Source organism: Asparagus officinalis, chromosome 5, assembly GCF_001876935.1.
Source record: "Asparagus officinalis chromosome 5, Aspof.V1, whole genome shotgun sequence".
Lineage (NCBI taxonomy): Eukaryota > Viridiplantae > Streptophyta > Magnoliopsida > Asparagales > Asparagaceae > Asparagus > Asparagus officinalis.
Window position 1 is genome coordinate 95,647,924 of NC_033798.1, and position 15,414 is coordinate 95,663,337.

The window sequence follows — 15,414 nt, forward strand, 5'->3', positions numbered from 1 at the left end:
AAACTAAGAATATAGAATTTTCACAAAATTACATATTCTATGCAATGTTTTCGAAAAACACAATAGTAGATATGAAACATGTGATTTCATATTTATAAACATGAAAGCTTAAAAACTATGTATGTATATATATAAAACTATATATATGCATAGAAACCAAAACTTATATATATATATATACCCTGTCAAAATACCATATAGGATATATGTAATAACGAGTTAGGCAAATATATGTGAGCAAACATAGATATAGAATATGCTAAACACAATCCACATAGAAAAAGACCAAGCGAACACATATATATGTATCATTAAGACAAAGTGTCACAAGGGTCTAAAACATAAATATATATCAATAAGATATATATATCAAAAACAAAAAGAAATTCCAAAAATAGGAATCGACAACCAAAAATCAATAATCAAATGATTAAACAATAAATCCAAAAATTATCAAAACATAAGTCATGATTGATTGAGAACACACACACATATTTATGAAAATGATGTTTCAATACACAAACATAAAAATAATATATAGATTTAAACCAACCATAAACAAAAGCAACATGTAAGTTTATGTAAATATAGATCATGAAATCAAGTGAAGAGAAATAATGAAACTCATGGAAACTAAAAAGTTATAAATCAATAAAATGAATTTTCAAAAACAAATCATGAAAATCCATGAAGGTCAATAATCAAATAAAATCATAAATTGGTTGACCTATTTATAAATCATGATCTAAACCATAATAACATTAAAACATACTTGATCTATAAATCATCATATTTGAGAGCAAGAGATCAAGCGAAAAGCAATGTTAAACATTTATATGTTTTATCCATAAGGATCAAAAGTAGTATGCTTAGGATAAAACAAATGAATCTCAATAATATTATTTTAACACGAAAATCTAGATAAACAATCATATCAAGCTCTTATAGCTTGTTTCAACCCATATTTGCATCACAAAAGAATATATATGCATGATAGCTATGTGAGCAACCATAAAATACTATCCACATACAAGAATACATTATAAAGCACAATTAGATGATCCATAAGCTCAAACGCAAAAATATCATCAAAAAGTATTTTACAATGGTCTCATAAGCACAAACACATTGTTCACACCAAAATAAACTAAAAAGTACATAGTTCAAACATAAACCTCTCATGACAAAGAGTATTTCCAAAAATAATATTTTATTAATAAAAAATATTTTGGTAAAATTTGATCAATTCATGAAAAAAACATGAGAATCTATGAAAGAAAATCATAAAAAATATGAATGATATATTTCTAAATCATGTACCATAATATCTTATAAAATTATTTGCATTTTGTTTATAAGATCTAAATAAAAATCATCTTTAAGAACATAAAAAAACTAAAAAGCTAAAAGAGTCTAGGGACATTACCCCTATCATTTAAGCTCAATGCTCTTGGGTTATGATCTCATTTGGGCGCATTTTGTACACGAGTTCGGACATAGCAATATTATCGCAAATGACACATCCGATTGTAATATATGCAATGAAAAGGATGCATTTGTTTTTGTTGACCATGTGGATTTGCACGTGAAACATTTGCAAATAAATATGGCCTTTTAGAAAAATTTTGCAAATGAGAAACTCTTTTTAAATCAAAACAAAAATTTGGTCAAATGACCAAGTCTACCACAATAATCACATTTGTACACATGAGCATGCTTATGATGAACTTTATGTGCATGTGTATGTGTATGATGTGATGAAGCTTGATAAAATGCACAAGTGTCAATATTATTGGATTTTAAGGGTTTTTGTGCATTATAACAAAGTTTAGCAAGATGGTCTTTAGGGCCGCAAATAGTACACTTATAAACTTTGTTATACATGTGTGCATAGTGTGTAGGAGTCTTGGAAGTATTTACACGGGACTTTGCACATAAGTCCATAAGCTTGTTATTATTTACATGCATGTTTTAAGGGTTAAATCTAAAAATGATACGCAGTCCTTAACATGATTCAACTCATTTACTTTCACAAATACATTGTTATTAGAAGTAGAACATATGTAAGTGTTAGTAAAAGAACTAACTTTATTTTTAATGTTTTTTACTTCTAACATGGCATTATTTTTCTCATGAAATAAACTAGCATTTTTCAATTTTAATTTTTCATTTCTCACTTTAAGATTTACATTTTCATTAGCAATGATATCAAATTTTAATACTAGTGTCTCATGATAGGATTTTAATTCTACATGCTTGCTTTTCAAACTAACAAAATTATAATGCAACATAGTGTAGGCATGCATTAATCTTTTATTTGCACATACGAGTTCATTAATAAGATAGCTCATCATCGAAATCGGACTCGCCAACCACAATAGGGCTATCGCCTAGTGGCCATGTGCATGATGATGATGCTCTAATAGAACTTGAAGAGGAAGCCGCAAAAGCTCTTCGGATCGCCTTCAAGTTCCCTTGATGTGCTTCTATAAATTTCCACAATGTGATACGGGTGTATCTTCTCTTCAGGAGCTTAGCGATCCTCATGGGAGCTTGAGGATAGGAGATTCTCATATCTTGGAAATATGAGCATGGATGGAGCCAAAGAAGACGGTGAAAGAAGTCAACAGGAGCGTATCGCAAAAGAACAGGGTAAACTGGCAGATCTCTGTCCGGTCGACCGCAGCACACATGTCGGTCGACCGGAAAACCTGCACGGTGCAGGGTTTGAGAAAACTCTCTGGCCGGTCGACCGGACCAAGCCTGGCGGTCGACCGGATCGTGATTTCTGGGTTTCCTGTTTCGTTTTGGATTCTGTTTTGACAGGGATTCCTGATTCTTTTTGGCTTGTTTATTTACAAGTTTGCCATCCACGTTTGCACATCTATAAATAGGATTGTTTTAGGGTTCTAAACAATCAGATCTCAGAGAGAAGTGATCAAGAGAAATTCTAATAATTGTATTAGGGTTTTAGAGAGAGAGTTGAGAGGTTGTTCTTAATTCTAGCGAGATTGTGAGGGAGAGATTGTAATCTTTGTTCTTCATAATATAGAGAAGGTATTTTCATTCGTCTTATACTGAATTGTTCTTGTGTTTGGTCATCCTCTTCTCAACCCACCTTTTGGTAATTCCGCGACCAAAGGGTGCCCGCACGGCGACTCGTATCACAATGTGTAAGCACTATCAAATGAATCAAGCTGGTTAGAAAACGATGAGTCAAAAGTGTTAAGAAAAATTCTAACAAGAGCTTATTCATTGTAAACATTTTCTTATCATTTTTACTCCACTTAGATTTCTCCAATGTTGGCACAATATAAGCACAATCGATAATTTTTCACAAATCAAAATGTTTATATCTAACAAATAATTTAAATCTAACACACCATTGAACATGAGGGAAACCATCTAATCTAGGAGCAATATTATTAGAATAACCTAAACTAGGTACACCATGCATATCCATGATATATATATATATATGATATATGCAAGCAAGATGAAAAAAAATAACAAAACTAGATTAGAAAAAATGCAAAGCTAAGAACTTTAACTCAAGGCGGTTAAGCCACAAATTAAAGAACACCAAGCTCTGATACCAAATGAAATTACCCTAGAGGGGATGAGTAGGGTATATACTAATCTAATCCGATATTAATACCAAATTAAAACTAACTAATAATTTATCCTAGCAAGTATGAAATATAATAAGATATATGAGCTAGGATATGCAATTAAATTAAGGGCGAAATAAACATAAACACAAATAGAGAGATAGTGAGAAAATATGACAAACGCAAACACATGATATGATCATGGAGTTCGGTCACCCTCGACCTACGTCTCTGCTCCTCATTCTTGAGGAGAACTCCACTATCTTAACCAGTTTTTAACGTTCACTGAAAATATTTACAACTCACGCAATCGGTTTTCTAGCTCACCGAAAACTTTCACAACACTCACAAATGCAATCATACAATACACCCTCAAGTGTTGGCCTTTCACGTGTCACATTCCTCAAGTGCTCGGATTTACCACCTCTTCCTAGGCTTTACTACCGACGTCACTCCTCTTGGAATTGACCCCGTCTCTCACCACACACTCCTCTCGGTGTCCTTGTGTAATATAATATGATCTCATAAATTAAGCACAATAAAAATGGTTTGTTCTCTAATACAAAATGAGAACTAAGTGTAAGCTCACCTATCACGCCCCGCTTCCCAAAATACCAGGGGAATCGGAACGTGAACAAGCCCGCGACGTATTAGATTAAGGAGAATAAATTAAATAATCGTTTCTCCTCAACCTAATACGCTAAGCGTCTGGAAATAAATACAATGCAAAGGCACAGGTCCCCGATCACAATCAGCAAGAATATAATAGACAAACTCAGAATAAAAATATCATATCACAAATGGGATAACATTTGAGACATAATAATACAGGTCAAACGTGCCCTTATACAAAAACTATCTGAATGAAATACTGGAGAAAATATAAAAATACACTGATCAAATGGAAATAAAAGGTAGTACAAAAGAAAACTGAGGACCAATAACTAAGCTTTAGCTTCTTCTTCTGCTCCATCCGCTAGGCACTCCTGCTGAGAATCCTCTGGCTCCTGATGATCTCCCAGTTGAACCTGTTCTTCCTCTAAGTCTGATGTACACCAGAAAAAACAGGTGTACGTCAGTGTGTATGGCACACGGCAAGACCCGACCCCGCAAAGGAAATAGAACGAACGAAAATCCAATGCGAAAAACGATACGATAACAGAAACAACAAAAGAACGTACAACTGAAATCCACAAATCAACATGAAAACACTACTAAATCATGATAACATAAAGCATCCAAAATCGATCAGGTAACGAGGTCATGTACCTAGCGATCAGTCTAATCATCCAAGTGACAAGGTCATACAACTAGATGGAATTAATACTTAAAAATCTACAACATGAGACGTAGTACGTCGAGCGAAATAATCCAAACAAGGAAACTCTCATGTATATACCATATGTCTCAAATTGTAGATAATTAAATATTAACCCTGATCTATGTATGAAAAGAAACACAACTGGCCTACATCTCACAAGAATCATACTTAGCCAAGAATCGAGGTCATGTAACTAGTCATCCTATCTCAACTCACTGGTCCACATCTCACATAGAGTCAACGCTCATATCATCGGATAACTGACTGATCACAAATCCTCTACGTGCACCCAATACGCCTCTACACTGGATCGGTCAGAGGGCTACACGCAATCCGTTTTCAGCCTGGTTCGAACTCAAGCAAAACCCGAGTGAATATCAAATTCACGGACCAAAGTGACTACACTGGCTTCACTTTGACCCAACAAACTAACTCCAAGCTACACTGGATCATAGGACGAGCCTGGAAGATACATCAACAGCTATATTCGATCACATGAACATGGACTTCTCATCCCCACTCTTCTCATTTTTCTAAGTTAACCATAATCCTCATTGAAACTCTGGTTCACCACCTAAACTCAGTCAACTCACACACACATGTCACTAAGTTCGTTCATGACGTACGAAGCCAATAAGTCATGAACTACTAGGGGTTCTCAAACACAATAGGAAATAATAATAAATACAACCAATCATGTGAAACGATATCATGACATATCACATAATTAAAATGAGAATCACAATCACGAGATTTTTAAAAATAATCTTTTAAAATAATAAATTTATTTACTTCAAAATGATTTCTTTACCCAAAATAAATCCTGGAAGATACATCAACAGCTATATTCGATCACATGAACATGGACTTCTCATCCCCACTCTTCTCATTTTTCTAAGTTAACCATAATCCTCATTGAAACTCTGGTTCACCACCTAAACTCAGTCAACTCACACACACATGTCACTAAGTTCGTTCATGACGTACGAAGCCAATAAGTCATGAACTACTAGGGGTTCTCAAACACAATAGGAAATAATAATAAATACAACCAATCATGTGAAACGATATCATGACATATCACATAATTAAAATGAGAATCACAATCACGAGATTTTTAAAAATAATCTTTTAAAATAATAAATTTATTTACTTCAAAATGATTTCTTTACCCAAAATAAATTCTTTATTTCTTGTTATAATTATCCAAAAAATCTCATTTTCCAAAATAACACCTTTTAAATAATTCTAAAAACATTTTTTAAATATTCTTTTTACTACTCTCTCTTACAAAATAATTTCTTTTCTAATTTTAATTAATCTAAAATAATTCCCTTTTCAGAATAAATTCTTTTAATTTATTCATAATTATTCTAAAATGACTCTTTTCCAAGATAATTCTTTTTAAATTATTATAATTATCTAAAAAATGATTCTGTTCTCAAATAAATTCTTTTTAATTAATATAATTATCAAAAAAATGATTCTGCTTGTCGAAATAATTTTTTTTAATTTATCATAATTATTCTGAAAATACTATTTATCATATTACTATGATATATTTAATATTCTTCGTCAAATAATCCCACGCGAATAAATATATCACAACTAATCTATGAAATCAATAATAACAGATACGAATGATAAATCGATAAGCAAGAGGGATCTTGCCTCAGGGTTTTCGTCGAATGAATCGACGTCTCCGTGCGAGACTACCAATCCGTGGGCGAGCGACGACGACTGCGGAGGTTGGTGCAGATCCAAGAACGGATATGGGGGCTGTCGGCGTCGAGGCGTTGGGCTGAGGTCGTTGTGAGATCCAAACGACGAGGGGAACGAGGGGGGACGAGGGGGTGGCTCTCAGGGCGGCGCAGAAGGTGGCTGTGCGTTGGCGGCGAGGGAAGACACGAGAACAGGGGCGTCGAGCGCGGTGGTTTTGGCGGTGCAGGTGGGTGGCTGCGGTTCTCAGGCGTGGTCGGCTGTCGGGCTTAGTCGAGCGGCTGGCTGGAGATCGTCGGCGATAGAGTGGTGGTGCGGTGTTGAGCTCGTTGAAGAAGAGGCGGTGCAGGGCCGGTCTCGTGGCGATCGAACAGGGGCGGAGGAGCGTGGGGGCGAAGCGGCTGGCGGTCGTCGGCGATTCTCGTCGGCCGGTGCAGAGGAGTCGGCTGCAGGAGGTTGGGTCGGAGGTCGAGGGAAGAGGAGAGAGGGAGCTGGGTTGGGTTTTGGTCGCGGGGGCGAGAAGCAAGGGGATGATGATGATGGCGGCGTGAAAAAAAATCAAAGAAGAGAGAGAAGAGGGTTAAACATATATATTATTATTATATTAGGGTTAGGGTTAGATATTTAAAACTAAAATAATTAAAATAAATAATTACGGGTATTTAAAAATCAAAATGATTAAGGAATAATTGTCTACAAATAAAAACGTACATGTGCTAATACAACAGTTGATACGAAACTGAAGAAATAATAATATAAATTGTACAATTAAACAAGAATAACTAATAAAACATATAATTACTTATTTTTTAAAATCAAATAATTATGGGATAATTATCTACATAATAAAACGTACAAGTTATACTAATACGACAGATAATATGTAACAGTAGAAATAATACAGCAAATTATACAAATAATACGTAATTAATAATACAACGTATTATACGAAAATATTTGTAATAATAAAAATAATACAATGTATTATTTAAAATAACATATAACAGCATCGATAACGCAACAGATAAATTCCATAAATTTTCACCGCATAAAATTAATTTATAAATATTGATATTAGTTAAATAAATATAAAACTTAGACTTTAAATCATAGAAAATTATAAAAATTCAAGAAGAATACAAATACTCTTTTAAAAATCATAATTAAATATTTTAAAATACTAAAAATTTATTTTAACTGGTATCAAAATTCATGGTCCTTACATCACCCAATCACACCCACAATCCAAATTACACAATGTATGAAAATACTTTAAGCTCAATGGTTGTGTGTGAAACAATAAGTATATATGAAATCTAAACTCACTTCAATCTAGCAAATATATATAAGATAAACAAAATGCAAATAAGCTAGATGAGGAGTTTAGAAAAACTTCTCTAATAACAAAGAGGATGTAGATGATGATTTGATGTTGAACTCCTCAAAACCAAAATCAAGCTCTTCACTTTGTAAAATTTTCTTCACACAAACAAACTTGTAAAACTCTTTAAAAACTTAAACAAACTTACCAAAACTTGTTTTTAAACTTTTCTTGGATAGTTCTTAGTGTTAAGGTCTGAAGGGTATTTATAGTTGATCAAAACAATAGCTCAAAACCCAATAAAAACACCAAAAATTGAAATTTAGAAAAACTAGACGTTATTACAATGGGTTATTGTTCGATCGACCGGTGAATAGTGTTCGGTCGACCGCATTGTTCACAGAATCTGAAACCTAAAAATCTGCGTAGCTGACTTTATAAAATCAATTAAAAATAGCAAATCTATTCCAAAAATCGTGAAATTTTGAGAGACGTTTTTAAACATGTAGTTAAACATTTTAGAGAAATAATTTATGAAATATTACTTTCCATTTGTGAGAAATCGCTATTTTAAAATAGATATTCCAGATTTGAAAAACTGCTAAAAACTTATTTTTGTAAATTTAATTTAAAATAACAAAACAACTCCAAAATTAATAAAACTTAGAAAAATATTTGTATATATGATGATGAACATGTTAGAGAAGAAATTTTTTAAATTTTATTTTTTAATTGTGAAAATTCATGTATTTTGCAAATTGTTCAAGATACACAATCTCTAAACACTTGTTTTTTGATCAAATTCTTTCAAGCAAACTTTGAGATTCTTTTTAATGAATTTATAGACTTTACAAAGATGTAAAACTGTATCATAAATTCAATAAAACAAGAGTGAGTTATTTTCTCAAAGAAGCATATAATATAACAAAACAAAATAACGTGTACGTGTATGATATGAGTTTTAAGCATTAACACATAAAGTATAATCTAAAAACTAATATACCAAAGGCAAATGATCTTCAATAGCTCGTCTTGGTTTGCGGATGAAGAGATGATGAATCTTAACTTGAATTACGACGGCTTCATTCCGATATCCGCCAACCTCCATTGAATGTCATCGTTGAGGCGTAATTACAACCAACCTCCGACAGAGGATCTTTGTGTAGAATACCTAACAATCAACTATAAACACTCGATAAACGTTGTTAAGAATTATTTGTTAATCATCAAAATAATTTTAGATAGTAGGCTCATAAATATGAGACCTAACAAGTGTCACATCCGAGCCACATCCCCTAATTTCCTGGCATCTCAATTCCTGAGAGGTTGATCCCCAGGACCCCAGAGATGCAAGCTGCAACACTTGGAATTTTGAACCTTTTAGAAATACAGTCTCTTGCAGATTGCACACTGCTTGAGGCCCCCTTTGCTTTTCTTTTTATATTCTTTATCCACTACGCATCTGTCTCATCCGTATTCTTCTTCATCTATCTCTCTCATACTATTCTCTTTCGTCTTTATAGTCTTTTTCCAAGTTTCTATGCTGTTGCAGTACAGAAACCTTCCAATAAACGGAACAGTAACCTTTAGGGCATGGTGGACTAAGTGGAGTATAAAATTATAATTCCCCTTCAACACAAGATTTAAAAAAGGAAATGCTTCAAACCATGGTTTTGTTTCAACATACATGCTGTTTTAACATGTTAATCTTTTAAGGTGTTGATCAATTTGTCAAGATCATCAAATAATATTTTAAAAACCATTTTGATGTAAAAGACCAGATCTTAATGTTTAATTTTAGTTTTGATTTCGGATTTGAGTTCAAGCTTTTCTGGGAATCTGAAGAGTTGAGCATTGATGCGATGTAGTAGAACTTGTAAATTGTTAGAGAATTGTGGAAAGTGAAAACGTGGAAGGGTTGTTGAGAGAAAATTTCTCATTGGGGCGGATCTGGGGGGTGGAGTTAGTGGGTTCAGCCCCTATAAATTGAGGAGAAATCTCCTTGATAAATCACAACAAAAGGAAAGTGAAAAACCCTTACCCATTAGCGGAACCCCCCTCAAAATCTGTTTTTCTTCTTCTGTGTTCAAATACTGGTATCAGAGCACGCTTCGATCCTCATCTCCCATAACGCCGCCATTTCGAGCTAGCTTCAATCGACGACGGTTGCCACGATCGACGACTGCACCTCCATCGACCTTCGATGACCCTTGCTGCTTCGATCGACGACAGAGCCGCGCCGATCTCATCGCCGGAGTCTCCACCCTCGAGGAAGAGAGATAGATCCGCCGCCCCTTGTTTTTTTTTTTGGCGACAACCCTAGCTAGAGATTTGAACGGAGCGGAGTGAACGTGGGGCACTCGTTTTCTTAAGGGCCCAGTTACAAGCCTAGCTAGAGATTTGAACGGAGCGGAGTGAACGTGGGGCACTCGTTTTCTTAAGGGCCCAGTTACAAGTCTCAGTGTTGCTGCTTCAATTTTTTTTAATCGTCCATTTACTTCAAATCAAACTCCAGCATTACTAAAGCCTGTCTTTTTTCTGCCATAAGCAAAGCCCACGAGGCCCAATATCTCACCTCAATATCCCAAAGTTTCTTTGAAACCAGCAGAGCCATCTTAAAAAAAAAACCCTATCAGCTGTATGATTCTTCACATAGTGGACCTTCTTCAAAATCTAGTCAGAAACGGCGCCGAATCTTCGACAAGTGCTGATCCAATCAACACCGTTGAGTGACAATCTCGCTCAAATTGGAACTTCTTTCACCAACTTGGAACAATCAGGTTCTTTTTTATTTATTTATTTATTTATTATCTAACTTTATTCTATTTTAGTATAATTGTCAAAATATCAACCTTATACTTATTTTTTTAATTAATTTAGTTTTAGTTCTTTACCGAATGGCTAGTAAACTCGTTCTATCAGAACTAGGAAAAATTGACAAATTTAATGGCAGTAATTATGATATGTGGCATAGAAAAATAGGGTATGCTCTTATTCATGACAACATTGATGATATAATCGAAACCACTGCTCCAACCCTTACTGATAAATCTACACCTGAAGAAAGGAAAGGTTTGAGCAGTGGAAGTCGAAAGATAAAAAGGAGAAAAGTCTTATGCTCATGTTCATGGAAGATAACTTAATCAAAGTTTTTGAAACTTATAAGACTTCCATGGACATGTGGAATGCAATAAAAGAAAAATACGACACTGCTTCTGAAGTTAACATTCAACTCCTCTTGCATAAGTATAATTCTTGTCGTATGCAAGAGGGAGACAATGTCGTAGAGCATATAAATAAAATGATTGTCATGGCTAAGGACTTATCCACTGCTGGGACCGAAATCCCGGAAAGAATGCAAGTGGCAACCATTTTGAATAGTCTTCCCCCTTCACTTGCTGTGGCTGCCACCCCATTAAGAATGAATCCTGCCATTAAGTCTGTCACTGATCTTCCTATGCACCTAGCGATAGAACAGGACTTAATAGCCAGTAGGAAGGAACCAGAACTGAATATGGTGCAGCAAGAGCTGAATTATGTCCGCCAGAGGCATAATGCTGAAAGCTATAAAAACCCTGGTTCTAGTAAACCACAACTACGAGGACTGAAATCGCAGCAGTTCAAGAGAAAGAAAGTACCCCGCGGAGCCTGCTACAATTGTGGAAAGTTCGGGCATTTCAAACCCAATTGCCCACAAGGTGAAAAGCAGGAGAATAAAAGAGGCTATGAGCATCCAGAACAAGGGGGTACTAGCAAAAGAGAATTCGTCGGTGTGACGGAATGTAATGCTGTGATGACAGACATTAGTGGTTGGTGGATCGACTCCGGAGCGACTAGGCATATTGCAAAGGATAAGAATGGAGTCGTAGAATTCACCGAGCTGAAGAAAGGAGAACAGAGAATCTATATGGGAAATAATACCTATCTCGATGTAGAAGGTATTGGTTCGTATAGATTGGATCTTGGGGACAGCATTCTTGTCCTCAAAGATGTGTTCTATGCGCCAGGAATTCGACGCAATCTGATCTCTGTTCCCAGCTTGATGAAGAAAGGACTGGAAGTTAGGTTCTATAATAACAGGGTTTCTATAGGCAAGAATAATAAAATGTATGCTATGGGAAAATATGTGCCCGAGCATGAATTATGCATTCTTCCAGTAGTTTGTAATAATTCTGATAATAAAATTTCGAATTTGAACTACTTGTCCTGTTATATTTCTGAATCTAAATTGTGGCATTTTAGACTAAGACATGCTAGTATTTCAAAAATGAAAGAAATTATCAGAATGAACTTACTTCCTGCACTATCTAATGTTCAATTGCCACCATGTGAACATTGTTTAACTGGTAAAATGACTAGAAAACCTTTTGTTGGCGGACATAGAGCCAATGAACTTTTAGGGTTGATACACTCGGATATTTTTGGTCCCCTAAGTGTAAAAACTCATAGTAATAAAGAATATTTTATTACTTTTATAGATGATTATTCCAAGTTTGCACACGTCTATCTTATATCCAGAAAATTAGAAGCTTTTGACTGCTTTAAGAGATATAAGACAGAAGTTGAAAACCAACTTGGATTGAAAATCAAAATTCTGAGAACTGATAGAGGTGGAGAATATAATTCTAAAGAATTTGAAAGTTATTGTATTCAGCATGGAATTAAAAGGCATACAACAATGCCGTATACGCCACAACAGAATGGTGTTGCTGAAAGAAAGAACAGAACATTATTAAATGTAGTTAGATGCATGTTGTCTCATTCTGGTCTCTCTAAAAACTTTTGGGGAGAAGCATTGTTAACTGCAAACTACATTTTAAATAGAATTCCCACCAAATCAGTTATATCTACACCTTATGAATTATGGAATGGGAGGAAACCTAATTTGAGTCATCTCAGGAAGTGGGGATCTATAGCCCATGTTCTCATTCCATGTCAACTTAGAGATAAGTTGGATTTAACCTTAAAAATGATAAAATACCTATGAAAAATAATGTTCTTAATCAACCGGTTGTAGGCAACAAAAGGCCAAGAACACAACCTTCATGGATGGATGATTACTATTTGTATTCATGTGAGTCATCCTGTTTTTCGGTAGATACAAATATAGAAGAACAAGATCCCTTAACTTTTTCTGATGCGATGAAATCGCATGAATCAGCTTTATGGCTAGAATCTATGAGAGAAGAACTTGATTCCATAGAAAAGAATAAGGTATGGGAGTTATGTGATCTACCAGAAAATAGGAAAGCCATAGGATGCAAATGGGTGCTCAAAAAGAAATATCGTGTTGATGGATCTATTGATAAATTCAAAGCACGGTTAGTTGCCAAAGGTTATAACCAGAAGGCAGGAATAGATTTTCAGGAGACGTATTCTCCTGTAGCTAAATTTGCATCCATTAGAATTATTTTGGCTATTGTTGCATATCTTGATTTGGAGTTATTCCAAATGGATGTTAAAACTGCATTCCTTAACGGAGAGTTGAAGGAAGCAATATATATGCAACAACCTGAAGGTTTTCAGGTGAAAGAACAGGAACATAAAGTTTACAAATTAATGAAATCTCTATATGGTTTAAAACAGTCTTCTAGACAATGGTATCTCAAATTTCATGATGCAGTTACTAAACTTGGTTTTATTCAAAATAAATTAGATAATTGTGTATATGTCTTGAAAAGTGGGAGCAAGTTTACTATATTATCCTTATATGTGGATGATATATTGCTCGCTGGAAATGACATAGAAATGTTGAATAAAACCAAAGCAGATCTCAGCGAAAAGTTTGAGATGAAAGACATGGGAGATGCATCATATATACTTGGAATTCAAATAATTCGAGATAGAAAGTCTAGAATGCTAAGTTTAAACCAAGAAAAATATTTAAGATCGGTTCTTAAAAGGTTTGGAATGGAGAATTCCAATCCGGCACCAACTCCGTTGGTTATGGGAAATAGATTATGTAAAGAGCAAAGCCCTGGAGAAGGGAAGAAGTCATTAGATGTTCCTTATGCTCAAGCAATTGGAAGCTTGATGTATGCAATGTTGTGCACCAGACCTGATATAGCTTATGCTGTGAGTCTAGTCAGTAGATATCAAAGTAATCCAGGACCAGCACATTGGGAAGCTGTTAAAAGGATTATGAAGTATATCAGAGGTACATTGACTCATAGATTAGTTTATCAAGCTGATTCGCTTGAACTCCTCGGTTATTCCGATGCTGATTTCGGAGGTGATAAAGATGATGGAAAGTCCACTTCGGGACACTTATTTATCTTTGGAGGAGGAGCTGTTTCTTGGAGTGGACACTTATTCATCTTTGGAGGAGGAGTTGTTTCTTGGAGTAGCAAGAAATAAGGGTGTGTTGCTAGATATACGCAAGAAGCTGAATATATAGCTTGCAGTATGGCAACTACACATGCTGTCTGGATAAGACGGTTTTTGATTGATCTTGATCTTAATTTGTTAGAAGGACCTATTGATATTTATTGTGATAATCAAGCAGCAATTAGCTTAATCAATAGTGGCACGAATAGCTCCAAAGGAAAACATATTGAGATTCAGTATCACTATATTCGAGATATTGTAGAAAAGGGAGAAGTCAGAGTGACTTATATCCCTACTACAGATATGTATTGATCCTTTGACAAAAGGAATACCAGCGGAATCTTTTATCAAACATGTAAGTTTGATGGGACTTAGGAATAAATAAGTCCAAGTAAAATTTTATGAATAATGAAATAAGAGTTACTCTCTACGGATAGTGAGAGTAATGGTAAGCAGAAACATCTGATCTCACGGATAGTGGGAGGCATATCACTTGGTTGATTTGGTCAAGTGGGAGATGTTAGCTTGACCTGGTCTAAGATGACCAAATCAACAATTCTCAGTAGAGAGAATTGTGGAAAGTGAAAACGTGGAAGGGTTGTTGAGAGAAAATCTCTCATTGGGGCGGATCTGGGGGGTGGAGTTAGTGGGTTCAGCCCCTATAAATTGAGGAGAAATCTCCTTGAGAAATTACAACAAAAGGAAAGTGAAAAACCCTTACCCATTAGCGGAACCCCCCTCAAAATCTGTTTTTCTTCTGGGAATCTGAAGAGTTGAGCATTGATGCGATGTAGTAGAACTTGTAAATTAGGCTGCCAAATTCTTGCTTGTGGGTTTGATTCCCACGCTCTTCTTTACCATTAATTTAACTTTTACCAAAGTTACTGTTTGGGAGTGGATATAGCAAACATGATGCGGGTCCAACTATTCACACTCCCAAACAGTAACTTTGGGGTTGTGTGAGGACTAATTGCCCTTCTCCCAAACCAAAACAGGCCAAGTCCATTCCAGAAACACCCTCAACATCAAAAGGGCATTTTCGGCAATCCAACTCCCAAAGTTACTGTTTGGGAGTGGATATAGCAAACATGATGCTTGATGGACCACAACATTGA